Source organism: Vigna radiata, unplaced genomic scaffold (assembly GCF_000741045.1).
Source record: "Vigna radiata var. radiata cultivar VC1973A unplaced genomic scaffold, Vradiata_ver6 scaffold_442, whole genome shotgun sequence".
Taxonomy (NCBI): Eukaryota; Viridiplantae; Streptophyta; class Magnoliopsida; order Fabales; family Fabaceae; genus Vigna; species Vigna radiata.
In genome coordinates this window covers 95120-108519 of record NW_014543601.1, presented here as the reverse complement: position 1 = coordinate 108519, position 13400 = coordinate 95120, and the positions used below count along the sequence as shown (strand labels likewise).

Here is a 13400-nt window from a genome sequence, read left to right as displayed (position 1 = left end):
CAATGGAGGTTTAGTTCACCATATACATGGTGAAACTAGATGAAAAGAATGAAAAGAATGAAAGATAGAACCCTAGAAATTGTACATTGGAGCTTCCGCATAAAAAATCTGCCTCCGATGGGTGAAGAGAGTGTTTCTACGCCTCTTTCTGTCAAAAGATAAACCCTCTAAATCGTCTAAATCCTTATATAGCATATAAAAATAACAGAAAACTAGCCCAGGCCCATGCTGACAGCGCTCAATGCTAAAATTGTGCTCAACGGTAGGTTCGACACTTAGAATGACGCTCAAAGGTGGCACCAGGAAAGAGACAGAGAAATCATTAGCAAGACTGGCACTCAGCGGTGAAAATTGCACGTAGCGGTAGGTGCAGCACTTGGTATTGGCCCTCAGCGATGACACTCAGGCGTCAAACAGTGAACTCCACAACGAACTTGGCGCTCAGCGGCAAAGTTGCGCTCAACGCTGGCTACAATTCTTCTTTTGTGCACTTTTCCTACTTCTTCTGAGTCCAACTCTACATCAACTTCTATGATCTAATTGATATTAATTTCTGCCAAAACAAGGAAAACCAAGCATAAAACCAATAATACCACCTTCTACTCTTTTATTCTCTCAACTAAAGAAAAAACATGATTTCAAGCTAGTTTTTAAGTCATAAAGGGTGTTTTTAGTATCAAAATTAAGTATAAAAATAACGGTATTTCAACAACTATGAATATGGCTACCTTGTTTGGCAAGCTACGTGAACATGAGTTAAAACCAGAGTAACTAGAGCATTGTGATATTAAGGTTAGCTAAACCAGTGCTTCCCTTATCAACAATCTCAATAACAACAATTAAATCTTCTAAAAGATTTACAAATATCTTTTTCTTTTCTACACCCCCTATTTTAATTTCTTGCACCAAATTAATAAAAGGTAAAATACCATTTTGCCCTAGGCAAAAATATAAATAAAATAAAATAAATAACATAACAATTATGTTCTAACAAAAATGTACATTTAAAAACACTAATTTCCAAACAAAAACTCAAAGTCTCAAAACTACTTTATTTCTAAGATTTCTATTTTCCTTTGGTTTTACAAAGAATATTGCGTAACCAAGAGTGGGTGAAACTCGGTACTAATCAAAGTGACGATAGTTACTTAGAGTGACTAGGGATACTAGGAGTGGTGAGAATACTCATTTGTAATCTTGTTGAAGATTATAGTGGAACCCTCTAAGGTATTAAAGGAGACTAGAAGTAGCTCGGTGGAGTAAACCAGTATAAAAACGATTGTGTCCTTATTGCTTTTTTCTCTTTTAAATACTCCTCTTACAAATCCTACTATTGCACGCTATTTTAATCGATATAAAAACTCTTGTTACCAAACAACTTTTTATTAAAGAGTTAGTTTTATCAAATGCTGCAAAATACATTTTTAAACGATTGAAAAACCTTTACTTAAAAGAACTCATTATTTAAGTTGATCTTCAAGGTCGAGCTTTTAACAAAGTACGTAAACTTTTCAATCTTTGACAAAATTGTTAGAGTCTAAATATGTTGTTGTGTTTTTATTTTGTATTAGTTGTTTGTGTTCTAATTCTTGAGTTTCAAAGGTAATTTGGTTTATAATCTAGGTATATGTGTGAATATAAGATTTGGTATGTGAATATTATTTGTGAAAGAGTTCTATATTCAATTTAGATTTTTAAGCTCATTAATGAAAGACGAGTGTTAGAGGAAAATATTGAAACAAGATAAAATTTTATGCATTAATTATAGATAAATTTTATTTTGTAAAATTTTGATTTTTTAGAATTTAAAGAAGTTATAGTAGAAAAAACTAGAAATTTCATTATCATACACGAAGATATTTATTTGTTGAGAAAAGTAAAATTTCAAAATTTATAATAATTAAAAAATATAGATTTAAAGTAATTTATTATTTATTTTATTTAAAAAGATTTATTTTATTATGATAAGAGGGTTTACTATAATTATTTTAATGATTTTATCTTTGTCTCAATATATTCTTAAGAATGCAATCAATAATTAAAGTTAATCTTATATTATTATTTAAATTATTTATTATCACTTATGTTGTTTAACCGAGTAGTTTAGAGATTTTAAATTTTTATTCGAATCTTAATAATCCCATAACGAATAAAAGGTTATACTTTGTAAAGCTAAAAAGTATATTTATTTAAAATAAAAAATAAACTATATAAAGATAAATTTATATTATATAACAATACAAACTAAAATACGAATTAATAATATGCAAAAGCTAAAATATTAATTCACCAAAAAAAAAAATAACACTTACATAAAATCAATCCATGAAACAAAGATACGAAGTTTACTTGACTGTATTTTGTCAAAATATTACATTTATACAATATGTACATAATTATCAAAAAATAATTTTAATTTACTTTTAATTTCAACAAATTTATCAATCGTCTAATTTAAAGATAATAAATGAACTGGTCCATGTGATATCGTTTAAATTGTCTTCGTTTGGACGGAAATTTCCACACTGAATTAATACAAATAGGAATAATACTAATGAATGTATACCCAAGAAAATACAGCTCTCGAAGTTCTTCTTAAGCTTCTTTTTTTTCCAGTGACTTGAAAATTTATTTATTTATTCATAATTTTTTTTAAAAAATACTTTTTAATTTTAAACAATTTATTTTATTAATATTTATAAAATTGATAATGTTTGGGTTCTCTTGAAATTTTATTTGTATAATTATGAAATATTGAAAATTGGAATTAGTCCGTCTTCAAAACTTTGGTCTAATTTAGTCCTTCAATTTTAAAAAGGTATGAATTTAGTCCTTTTAACCAAATTTTGTTAACTTTAATTGATGTTTTAAGCGCGTTTCTTTTCTCAGTTAACATTGAAGCAAAGATGTGTGAAACAGTGTAAACAACCCAAATAAGATGTGTGAAACAGTGTAAACAACCCAAATGCTATCATGAAACGCGCTTAAAACATCAATTAAAGTTAACAAAATTTGGTTAAAATGACTAAATTCATACATTTTTAAAGTTGAAAAACTAAATTAGACCAAAGTTTTGAAGACGGATTAATTCAAATTTTCACTAAAAGTTAAGGGACCAAATATTTAACCCAATATTTTTCTATAACTCTTTCAATTTCATTCCATTATTATTTAGTATTCTTTTGGTTTTATTAAATTATTATTTGATATTCTGATTTAAAATTTATATTATTATAATTTCGTTTTAAATATTTAATATTTTTTTATATGCATGAAAAAAAAATCTTATATTTATTATTTATAGAAATAAAGATGGAGATGATTAATTTGGGTATTGAATTTAATGTTTATTTACTTTGAGATGAACTTCTGAACAATAATAATATTTATAGATTTTTAAATTAATTTCATAAAAGTTTTATGTGACATCCCAAAAATTATATAAAACTATATAATATTGAATGACAAACATTATAATAAGAGAGAGCAGTTTAGAGGATGTAAGTAAAGTTAATAAGGTTTACCGTCATCACAAAATAGACTATAAATTAATAACTTTGCAAACTTTAAAGTATTTCAAAATGTAGGAGATAGTGAATGTCCTAAGAGCTAGAGATTGTGTCTTCACTCTGCAGGGCTTGCTCCAGAGGTACATCATCTGTCTCTGCTCACATCCAAGGGAATGATCATTACAAAAGGAAGAAGGCACACATACAAAAACAATAACAAAGCAGCAAGGGTAAGCTAGGTTTCCAAAAGCATACAAGTTATTTCAAACTACACCAATATATCAAGGAGCATTCAAACATATAAGCATGCAGGACTACTTAACAGATTATAGATTACACTAGACTCGTCTGGACTTAGAATGAATATCGAGCTATGGCGGATTATGCACTTGTGGTGGCCTCTACTACTTTGCAAAGCCATTGCTATGGGTTAAACCCTACCACACACACAAGTGTAAGCTCGTTATTACTCATCTCGGGCCATACTGGAAGCACTCAAGACTAGGACCTCCTACTACTCTTACCACACGACTCATTCTTCTCTAAGTGAGATTGAAAGAGTCATTAAAGTGTTAGGATAAACCCCAAGACTGAGCTTCCTATATTCATTCTAAACACTACCATCATCTCACCGAGAGATACAACTTAAATGCTTAAATCCATATAACACAATTCCATCCTTGTTTTAATCACAAACCTCATCTAATAAATCTTATCATACGATGTAATTTCATACAAAGCCATACATGAATCAAACATACACTATCATTTCAAGAAGAAAGAAGAAGAGAGTAACTCATAGTGAACGAATTCGCTTAGTGCCCAAGCTCGCTATGCGAAGCCAGGTATGATTTGCATAGTGAATCTGGCTCGCATAGCGAGTCCTCAAACAGAGGCTACCCACCCAGATTAATTCGCAAAGCGACTGATCCAGCCTTGCAAATTTTCACATAGAGGTTACAGACCCTACACTCTCGTAAGGCACCCCTCTTCGTTGTTCCATTTAATTGGTTAATTTTCCAAGATAGTACCAGCCGCAAGGCGGGGGAATTTGCTCTCTGACTGACCAAACAGAGAAGAACAATCCTCTGCTTTAATTCGTTGAGCGAAAGGATTCGCTCTGCGAATCTGCATAATCTGTACAATGAAATTCTGCAGATTTAAAGGACTCACCCACCCAAAACTCACTCTAGACCATTTGGTGAATTTCTAACACTCTTAATTCGAAGTATGGTGGAATTAAACTTGTCTACGGGCTTACACACATTCCTAACTTCAATCTTTAGTAATTATGCATCAACTCATGATCTAAGACTTCAATTTCATTTACTCATATACTCAATTTCTAATTTACCACTTGGAGACTATTTTCAACCTTTTTGAACCTTCTAACAAGTCTATTTGACTCAACTAGACTATCTCACTTACCCAGAACAATCACCAACTCCTATTACTAAATCTAACTACCTCAGTTCCTCTAAGAGTATCCAAACGCCCAAAATTTTACTCAACAGCCCATCTAATAACCTATTTGACATAACTCACTTCATTCATCCACTTAAAATCAGTACTGAATTGTATCTATACCAGTTCATAAACATTCATGCACAGATCAAATAAACGTCATTTTGAGGCACGTATCACACATAGACAAGATCATGAGTTTTCAGCTTAACTATCAATGAGTCTAACATACAATTTGCCCATGTATTCTTAAACAATTTCTTCTTAAATCTAACTCATGCATATAAGAATTTTACATAATGAAAATGAATCCCAATGAATCCCAACTTCCCTTATCTCTAATTAAACAGTTCAGCTCCCAAGATGATGAGCAGTGTTATGCCCTTAGAGAAATTCTAAAAGCACCTATAGATTATTAATTGGAGACAGAAAACAGGTTTTAGGACCTAATTGAAATTTAGAAATTTGAAAGGAAAGCAAGGTGGGTCACATGTAGCATCACCGTCGCGTGATCACAGCTTTCAAGTGTGAGGAAAAAGGAAAAATTACTTACCAGTAGAACAAAACCGAATTTGATCGATGGAATTGGAGCTCTCAACGCCTGAACCTTTACGTGCTGCCTGATTGTTGAGTAGGTGGCTTAGTGAGAAGTGAATCTAGAGAAAAGGACACAGGATTTGGAAGAACAAGACGGTAGAGAGAGAGAGGTGTTCGAAAGGAAATGAAGTATGTACGTTCTAAAAATGTCCAGTGGAGCTCCTGATATGTTTTAAAATTCTAAAACGTAGTTTTATCAACTTAATATTCTTAAAATTTTTAAATCCTTATTTCTTGGTTATTACATTTCACAGAACAAGTTGGGGCAGGTCGATGGACTGCTTCAGGTTGACGGGCTGCTTCAAACGAGGGAGAGGGTTTCCGCTTCTGTAACTGTAAGTCCTTAAAACTTTTATCGCCCCTATCTTCTATATCTTCTTCTGTTAGCTATCGATTCATGTGTTAGTATTTTGAATCGAACTCTCTGGGTTAAGCTTTCAAATTTTTGGCAAATCAAAATTTATCATTCACCATATTCTTTTTTTCTGCGTTCCTCCATTCATTTATTCACTTTATTGTACTTTATCTGAAAAATTCGGTTACTGTATACATGTTTCACCCATTTTACGTGCAAAATAGGGTTTGGTGGAGAAGGGATTCGAAACTAGATTATTGGTATTTGTAGTGGCATTCAACTGAGGAAGAAATATGTCGGTGACAGCGGGTGTTAGTGATACTGTAATAGCCATTAGGGATAAGCTGAGAGGTAAAATTGGGCAAACAAAAGTTCAGAGTTATTGGCCTGGTAAAGTTCCTGAATGGGCTGATGATGAGGATGAAGACATTGCCGCTGCCGAAATTAGACCCTCCAGTGAAGCTGCCTAGGAAAAAGTATTTCCTCGTCACGAAGAAGATACTGCTATAGTCAGAAAAGATGATTGCCGGCTCCGGCGATTGGTTGAGAGTCGGATAGATAACCGGGAGGAGGTGAGGGCTGATAATCGCCGGATTCGGCAAGCTGAGATTGTTTCCACCATTGAAGAGGAGGCCGGGAGGCAGGAAGGGTTGGAATTGGAAGAAGAAGATGAAAATGCTGTGGCAGAATGAAGGAGGTTGATCAAAGAGAAGTTGCTTCAAAGAGAGCAGGAAGAGGCGCTTCCTTAAGAAGAGGAGGAAGAGAAGGAGGAGGAATCTGAGTATGAGACTGACTCTGATGAGGAATGTACTGGAATGGCTATGGTGAAGCCTGTTTCTGTTTCCAGGTCTGAGAGAGATACCATTACTGAGCGTGAGCGGCTTGAGGCTGAGGAACAAGCACTTGAAGATGCAAGGAAGAGGAGGTTGGAGGAAAGAAGGATTGAGACGAAGCAGATTGTTGTTGAGGAGATCCGAAAGGATGAAGAAATCCAGAAAAACTTGGAAATGGAGGCCAACATTGCTGATGTGGATACTGATGATGAGGTCAATGAGGCTGAGGAGTATGAGGCTAGGAGAATTAGGGAATTGGTAGGATCAAGAGGGATAGGGTGGATCGGGAGGCAATGTTGAAGGAAAAAGAATTGATTGAGCGGGTGAGAAACATGACAAAGGAAGAGAGGAGGGAGTCGGAAAGGAAGAATCCGAAACCTGCTCAACCACCAAAGCAGAAGTGGAGATTTATGCAGAAACACTATCACAAAGGAGCTTTCTTCCAGTCTGAATCTGATGATCGGGCTTCCACTGTTGGATCTGATGGTATTTTCACACGTGATTTCTCAGCTCCAACTGGGGAGGATAAAATGGACAAGACAATATTACCCAAGGTTATGCAAGTCAAGCACTTTGGTCGTAGTGGAAGAACTAAATGGACCCATCTTGTCAATGAGGATACAACTGATTGGAACAACCCGTAAGTTCAATTTCCAATGTTCTCTTCTATATATATATATATATATATATATATATATATATATATATATATATATGTCTTCTGAACTTCTGAACTTCACCTTACCTCAAAATGTTTTCTCACATAACTTTCGCATTCTTGGAATGATATTGAGAGGGTTAAGTCAAAAGTGAAATGTTCATCTATGATTAATTTTTAATTTTGTTCTCATGATTTAGTAATATTTACTGCTTATAACTTCACAACTCATCAGCCATCAGAAGAATGGAATTATTATTTTAAGAAGAATGGTTGTGTGATGTGGCCTCAAAGCCGAAGATCAATTAGTAATGGCTGTTTAGGGATAGGCAAAAAGTGTGGTGTACGAATGCAGTTTTAGTGCTCGTTGGTTTGTTGGAGAGAAAATATATACCCGAGAAGGTTGTGTAGAAGATATACTGAAATTAGGCTTGGGCTGGGAGTGACTATACCCTTTTAAAACTGCATGGTAATCTCTTGCATTATTTTCCCATTATACACAGAACATACCAGGATCCGAGCTCCCTTGATTAAGACCTGTTCCTGAAATACAAATATTTTTACACTTAATTATGATATTTTAGTCATTCTTTCTTGCTGCTACCTATCATTTTGCTTATCAAGGAATTTGATTGTGCATGAGAATGAGATTGATGAAGGAGAGCTGATTGGAAGGAAGTTAACTAGAATATTTCAGTTAGACTAAGCGTAATTATGCCAACTTACAAATCCTATTTTATTTTTTTGGAATTCATTTTGTAGAAAAATATGTACCTTTTGAAACTTTCCAAAAACACTCATGTATTCTCCTTCTGTGTGCCACTTCATGATTAATACTTTTTTGAATATAACTGGACATTAAGGGATCATATTGCATGCCACAACTTAAATGAGTTGTTCATTAGCAGCCCATGCTTCATTTTATCTAAAATGTTTAACTCCATATATCACCAATTTTGCTGTTACATTGCATGCTTTACACTACAATATGTTCACATCTGTATTTAATCATACAAGGCCTAATTTATACTCAATTGTTTTTTCCTTAATGTTGGTACTATGTCTGGCATCACATTTATTAGAATTGGACTGGATTAACTGGTTTAACTAGGAACTGGTGAATATCCAGTCCAAAATTTCATGAAAGTTGGATTTGATTCAAATTGGGATGAAACTGGCTGGTAGAAAGGTTGGTTTTCTAAGAGAGTGGTAGTTGCAAGCAGATTTTATTTGTTATTATCAAGCTTAAACATGATTTATTAGTTTTGCTTTTGGTATCAGCATCACGAGTTAGAGTCTATCCTGGCAAGGTTTGTCTTTGTTAGACATATCATTCTACCTGATATTGGACCACTTATTAATGTTTAGTTTCACGCGTGAGATGTATATACCTCAACATATGAGGTGTGTGTTGGAAGTCTCACATCGACTAGAGATAAGACCAAATTAAGGTATATATGTGGGTACAAATCTCACCTTACAAACCCATTTTGTGGGTTTGAGTTTGGCTTAAAGTTCACTTCTTAATAGTATGCAACAAAACCCATTAACATTGTGCTCCCAATATATAAAAAAACTCATCACGGTTAGGGTGTGGAGAGTTTATGAGAGGAGAAGGCAGAATGAGTTGTAACTATTTTAACAGTAAGGGGAGGTGGGAAGTTAGTGCTCTTATATATAGAGCTTTTGTACATTGTATAGCGTAGCTCTGAGTATTCTTTTGTAAAGATTGGACAATTTGTCCTGTGGAGGGGGACTAGGCTCCCAATTAGATGCTATATGTGTACATTGTTTGAATAGCAATACAAAAACCCATTCGTTTTACAGTTTGAGTTCTTGACTCTGTGTGTGAGTGCTTGAAGTTAGATAGGTTTCATACCCAGAAACGTATCAATTGGTCCGATCTGCCGGATCGTTTGAGAGAGAGAGGCTTTGTGGAGGGAAAATTGAGTGCTTTGGAGGGTAGAGTACAAGCTGACGAGAGTCAATTGTCTGTCAACGAGAATAGGAGGAGCAGGAGAGAAGAAGCTGACAGCGAGAGAGAAGTCGAACGCAGCGATGGGAAACCCAGTTGGAGGAAGAGAGTGGATTTACCCATCTTTGAAGGGCTCGACCAGTTGAATTGGTTCCGGTTTGGAGGGTACCGCCGGTTATTGGTTCCGGTTTTGGAAGTCCAAAGCCAAGAACCTTTCTTGGCAAAGCCAGAAGGAAGCAATGATAATAAGGTTTGGAGGCAAGAACAGGGCACCATTTTCGAACGATTGGCGACGACTAAGGAGGTCGGGGCGATGGACGAGTACGTCCAAGATTTCGAAGTTTTGGCGGGTCAAATGAAGGGGGTTCTAGAGGATCGATTGTTTGGGTATTTTCTCGTTGGTTTACAAGAGGACATCAAAATCCAGGTTCAACCTCATGATACTCATTAATTGATGGTTGCTATGCGGATTGCAAGGGATGTGGAGGATGCGCATCTCGTTACAAAGACTATCATGGAAGCTTCCTCCACCTCTGAGAATGGAGAGACTCCTTGGTCAGACTTTAGATAAGCAAAGAGTTTTGGAAATCTTTATTCTTCTTCGCTTTCTTTAGTCTTAGTTGTAGTTGATACTTCTTTGGATAGAAAGTCCCTAAAGGGGTTGTCATCAGACTGGGGCTTGGAATGTGACTAATAGTCAACCATCTTGGGTAAGGAGGAGGGGGAACGGTGACGAGATTTGAACCCAATGGAAATAACCAAGGATGACATGAAGGTTCCAAGAGTGTGGGTTTAGTAAGGAAAGAAGGGAACCCATGTAATGTGACGACGAAGGTAGGAAATACGGTGGGAAGTGATAATATGAGGAGAAGTACGAGAAACCTGCCGTAGCCAGAATTCCTAAAACGGCGAGAGTAAGGATGATGTTTCTGCTCTAAAGTACGGTGACTTTAGGCATATTGTTCTACTCGCTATCGACCCGTTCTGGTACCAACTTGAGATTGAAACTGTAAAATATTTCTAAAAGGCTTAAGAGATCCCTCTCATTGTCCTTCTATATATAATAAATTTCTGATACAAAAGTATATGGAAGATTAAGGGTTTGCCTTAGACACCTAGGTGCAGACCTAGGTACTACTACTACACTAGACTAGCACACTACTCTTAAGTAGGCTTAATGATTATACATAGGGCAATTATTCTAACATCGGATAATGTTAATAGAAATTGACAAAGTTCTATTTGGATGATTGAACCCAGTAGTTTCTGCTGTTACAAGAAATGGAGCGTGTGGGGTATAAAAGTGTATACCTGCTTATCATATGTTTTAGTAAGACCTTGACAGAAGTGGTTTTGATAGTACCTGAGTTTCACTTTTATCATTTGGTTGCTAGTAATTTTCTGATTTTGAGAGAGTATAGTACTACATTTAAAAGTTATGCTTTGAAATTAATGTCTAGACAAAGATATATTCCCTGTCCTCATGTGACGATCTTAAATGCGACTTATATTATCTACAGAATGCTGAAGCTGTTTATGTTTGGATGTTCATGTAACTTCTTACTAAATTAATGCTGCGACACCTCTGATTCATAACTACAATATGGAGTCTCTACACTATTTTTCACACCAGAATTTGATCCCGCACTCTCATTTTAGGTCAATGGGCTTGCAGTCATTATATTGCCATAATCTTTGGAATGATGGGCAGTAGTATGTTAAGGTAGCATTCTCTGTGTTGTCAAAGAAATTTCTGCATCAGCTTTCCGATGTCTTGCTTTTCTCGTGCCTGATCTATCTCCATTTCCGAGAATTTTGGAATTGTTTATAGAAATTAATTTCTCTTAAAATGCAACTAACCTCCGTACTTTCCGTTCTACCGAGAAAAGAGGTTTATTTGTTAATTATTGGTTTAAACCTTTTTTTGGTCCCTAAGTTAACTTCTAATGTTCAGTTTAGTCCCCGCTTTTAAAAATGTCAACCTTTAGTCCATATGATATGAAAAATGTATCAAATCATTCCTATTCGTTAACAAATCACAAGTTTTTCATTAAGTGATTTGTTGTTTATAATACCTTCCGTTAACAAATCACAAAATATTGGTACCTAGGTATGAAAACTTGTGATTTATTGTTCATTAAGTGTTGTCATGAGTACTGATTTGATATATTTTTCATATTATAGGGACTAAAGTTTGACATTTTTAAAAGTAGGGACTAAACTGAACATGAGAACTTAACTTAGGGACTAAAAAAGGGTTTAAATCTTAGTTATTACTAATGCAAGCAGCATTTTATACTCAAATATTCACTCCTGAGATATTATTCTCTAAAATTCTTGTTGAATTGTTATGCAGATGGACTTACAGTGATCCTCTTCGTGCAAAGTATAATGACAAAATGGCAGCAATGAACGCGCCTATGTCAAAACCTAAAGGAAGCAGAAAATTGAAGGATTTTGAATCTCGATGAAAATTTGAACTGAGAATTATGCTTGGAGATCTCGTCGTTTCAGTTACTAGACTTGAGATGTCCTTATCCGGTGTATGCTTGTGCTCTATCTTAAACATAACGTAAACTAGTTTATCATGGATCAAGCATGTATGCAATGGATCATTGAAGGCAGTTAATTCATGCAGAATGTGACAGGAATTCACACTAGTTTATGCTGATTTTCTTTATTAGGATTTTATTGAGTTTGCTGATGCATCAGGAGCCACTGTTTTTCAAGTTAACATACTGTATGTGCACAACTACCATACTGACTTGAACTCCGACAAATGGCACTACAGGGACGGTGTCCATAGGTGTACCAGAATATTAGTAAATGTTGCATAATCTTCCATGTTTGGATATTATTCAATATCTAGCTAAACAAAGGGGTATATTTGAAAGTTACTTCGTATCCAACTTGGTACTTTTTTGTTTGTTTGAGTTATTTCCCTAATCAATAAATCATAAAGCTTTTTTGGGCATTTCCAACGAGTTTATCCAAAGCAAATTTTTACAATAATTAGTTTCAATAGAGAAGGCCGTATTTAGAGCATCTCATTATAAATAAATAAAAGAAATAGAGGATAAATGGAAGTAACTTGTCTCCAGGCTCTTGTTCAAAACTTTTTCTTCTTTCGGAGCGAACCTATCTGGGCAGGACTTTGATAAAATATATGTTACGTTAAAAAGATTTTTTAAATTTTAAAATAATAAAAAAAATGGAAGATACAGCAGATTTAGAAAGTTACTTTATTCTCGTATGAATGCAACTTTCTCTACTTCCGATAGAAATTGTTTAGATAAAAGAATGCAGTTCTTCTGAAAACAGGAGGTATTTAAAAATAGAAAAACGTCTGTTTAACAACGAATAATTGATAACAATTTGACAACGACACGTGTCGTTATCTGATTTGTTGTTTTATTTGAATATTTTAACAATTATAATTGTGATTTGGAGGGTGTTTTTGGAAAGAAAAAAGTTGAAACCTGTCGGCGCCCTTCACAAAGTAAATTTCATCTCTACGAAATTCTCTCACCAGTTTTTCTCTCTCCATTTCGAAACTCTCGTTCCTTCATTGAAGTGCTCTTAGTCCATCGATGTGAAAATCGTGCTTGGGTGCACCCTTCTCTGTGGACTAAGTCGTGTGTGTCGTTGTTTGTCGTACCACCATCAAAGTCATTAGTCGAAAGGTTTTGTTTTTTCGCCATCGCCGTTGTTCCTTCGTCGGTTGGGTGCAGTGGTGACTTTGTCAGCAGCAACTTTCATCTTTTATCGAAAGGTATTGTTTATTCGAACACTGTATCGCGCTTCATTCATGTGGTTTTTTGGTTTGTCAATGGTTTTTTCCTTTGTTTGTACTCTGTATCATGCAATGGATGGATGTGGTTACCCATTTTCCCCTTCCAACTTCCAAAATCTTTCTATGAATATTTCACTTTCCATGCATTTAAAGTTGCTTTTAGGTTGAAGATGTTCACATGCATAAGCTAGCTCATAGACTTTCTCTTGAAATAAT

General features: G+C 34.8%; 1 pseudogene; it reads left to right on the top strand.

Moving 5' to 3' along the window:
• The first annotated feature begins 5306 nt into the window (after positions 1-5306).
• On the top strand, positions 5307-12324 carry LOC106754590 (annotated as a pseudogene).
• The last annotated feature ends 1076 nt before the right edge of the window (positions 12325-13400 follow it).